A 3,220-nucleotide genomic window follows, 5' to 3' on the forward strand; every position below is an offset into this window, starting at 1 on the left:
GAAAGATGGTAATGATAACCCTATATGCAAAACTGAAAAAGAGACACAGATGTACAGAACAGACTTTTGGACTGTGGGAGAAGGCGAGGGTGGGATGTTTCGAGAGAACAGCATTGAAACATGTATATTATCTATGGTGAAACAGATCACCAGCCCAGGTTGGGTGCATGAGACAAGTGCTCGGGCCTGGTGCACTGGGAAGACCCAGAGGGATTGGGTAGAGAGGGAGGTGGGAGGGGGGATAGGGATGGGGAATACATGTAAATCCATGGCTGATTCATGTCAGTGTATGACAAAAACCACTACAATATTGTAAAGTAGTCAGCCTCCAACTAATAAAAATAAATGGGAAAAAAAAAAAGGAGAAGTTGAAAGAAGAACTAAGATTTTAATAGTTGGGGTCAGCAAACCTTCAGTGTCTGCAGTGGTGCCTTCAAATGTTTAAATGTTATAAATAAAGGACTATTTTTCATCTTATATATAACTGGATGCTATGGGAAATTTGCCAAGAGAAAAGTTTCAAAAACATTTTAAAGCCACATGACCCATTCAAATCATAATAGCATCTGTTGACCACTCAGTGTGTTAAAGATGTTGTATTCGGTGTTTTACCTTAGTTATTTCACAATCCTTTTAACTGCTCCATTAAGTATAAACTGAAGCACAGAGCATCATCTGCTAAAGATCACATGGCTAATAAGTGAGAAACCCGAGATTAGATATTTGAATCCGTGTGACTGGCCTGGTGCCCCCAAACTTGACCACTATCCTCTGCTGTCTCCCAGAGAAGCCCTAAACTCAAGGAACTCAATATAATAATTGACTTTAATTAATTGCATTTATGATAGCATTTATTGAGTACTTCCTGTATATCAAGCTGAACACCTCACCACATCAAAAGCAGCTTACAGTCCCCTTAAAACTGAACAGAAAGAAATCAGACTAGGAGAATATGGTACAAAACAAAAACAGAAAAACCCTGAAAAAGCAATGAGAGGGGATTAGCTGCACTAAATTATAAAGCCTTAAGAACTTATAATACCAGCACACACATACACAGAAAAGAATAGAAAGCCCGTAGTCCCAAGTACATAGAGAATCTGGTACAGGCATTTCAGACCAAGCATAAAGCTCTAATTTCTTTCCGCCAAAATTTCATCCTTGGATACACTGGATACCTTGGATACCATTTTGAGCCTCCACCCTGCCCTAGGTTTAACTCATTCTCTTAAACACTCATTCATCCACAGGTGAGACATGCTCACTTGTTCAAAAAGGGAATATAGCTACTGGGTTGGCCAAAAAGTTCATCTGGGTTTCTCCGTGCCATCCTACAGAAAAACTCAAATGAACTTTTTGATCAACTCAGTACAATGTGGCTGAAACTTGAAAACAGGCTGCGTGAAAGAAACTAGACACAGCAGGTCACATATTGTGATTCTATTCATTGGAAATATCAAGACTACAGAAATCCATGTAGGTAGAAAGATTAGTGGTTGCCAGGAGCTGGAAGGAGTAGGAAATGGGGAGTAACTGCTTAATGTGTATGGTGTTTTGCTGGAGAAATGATTTGGAACTTGACAGAAGTAGGTGGGTGTTGCACAACATTGTAACTATACCAAAAGTCCCTAGTGGTCCAGTGGCTAAAACTCCATGCTCCCAATGCAGGGGGCCCGGGTTCGATCCCTGGTCAGGGAACTAGATCCCACAGGCTGCAACTGAGACCCAGCACAATCAAATAAATAAAAGTAAAAGCCACTGAAATGCTCACTTTAAGATGGTTAATTTTCAGTGACTTTTTTACCTCAATTTCTAGAAGGGACTATAAGACATTCCTAGAGACTGATCTACAGATAGCACATGACTAGAGAATCCTGGACATCGAGTCAATAAAATAAATTGACCTAGTCATTAAGTCCACGTTTCTAAGGACACAGACCAACTTCTCACTTCCTTTTCCAACTTCCCTGATGTCCTTGGGTGTTCCCACTCCCTTTAGTTGGTGGGTTGTGCCTGGTAAAACGGAGTCTTTTATGGGTGTCATTAATAACTATTAAATGATTTGGCCTGCCCACTAGTTACCAGCTCTTTCTGACCCTTAACATTTCTAGGATGACCCAGTGATGTTGGAGAGGAAGTTACGTTTTACAGTTTCAGTTTGCCAATGACTGTAGCTCTGCAAGAAGAAGTTCATATAGGGTAGCATAAGACCTTTTTCCTTACAGCCTGTATTCTGACAAGCAACCTAAAAGTCATGTGATGAAAATTCATGTATTCATGCTTCCCTGGTGGCTCAGACAGTGAAGACTCTGCCTGCAATGGAGGAGACCCAGGTTCAATCCCTGGGTTGGGAAGATCCCCTGGAGAAGGGAACGGCTACTCACTCCAGTATTCTGCCCTGGAGAATTCCATGGATAGAGGAACCTGGTAGGCTACAGTCCATGGGGTCCCAAAGAGTCAGACATGACTGAGCAACTTCCAATTTTTTCAAGTACTAATACTCATAAATCTGGCTCAAAATGACCTCAGCGGGGGACTTCCATGGTGGTCCAGTGGTTGAGAATCCACTGAGCAATGAAGGGACACGGGTTCAATCCCTGGTCGGGGAACTAGGATTCCATGCGCCAAGGAGTGACCACGCCCACGTGCCACAGCTGTAGAGCCTGCTTGACAGAATGAAGATCAGAGTATCGCCACAGAGATGCGAAGCAGTCTAGTTAATTAACCAAAAGATTTTTTAAAAATTACCTCAGAGGGGTGACAAGTATAAAACTACAAAAAATGAACAATGGGTAAAGAATCTTCCTGCCAAGCAGGAAACACAGGTTCAATCCCTGGGTTGGGAAGATCCCCTGGAGGAGGAAATGGCAATCCACTCCAGTAGTCTTGACTGGAGAATTCCATGGACAGAGGAGCCTGGCGGGCTACAGTCCATGGGGTCCCAAAGAGTCAGACACAGCTTAGCAACTAAACCACCACAACAAATGATGTTGGTACAACTGGGTAACCACCTAAAAATTAAAGCTGGAGCCAGATCTCACACCTTATACCAGGATGAATTCCAAATGAATATAAATATAATGATGAAACTAAATAAATGAGAAGATATGGGAGAATTCCTTTATAATCTTGGAGTTGTGGTGGCCTTTCAAATTGTGCCTTAAGACACAGAAGTCACAAAAACACTGATCATTTTAATGCCATAAAAATAAAGACTTCT

This window comes from Cervus canadensis, chromosome 9, assembly GCF_019320065.1.
Source record: "Cervus canadensis isolate Bull #8, Minnesota chromosome 9, ASM1932006v1, whole genome shotgun sequence".
Lineage (NCBI taxonomy): Eukaryota > Metazoa > Chordata > Mammalia > Artiodactyla > Cervidae > Cervus > Cervus canadensis.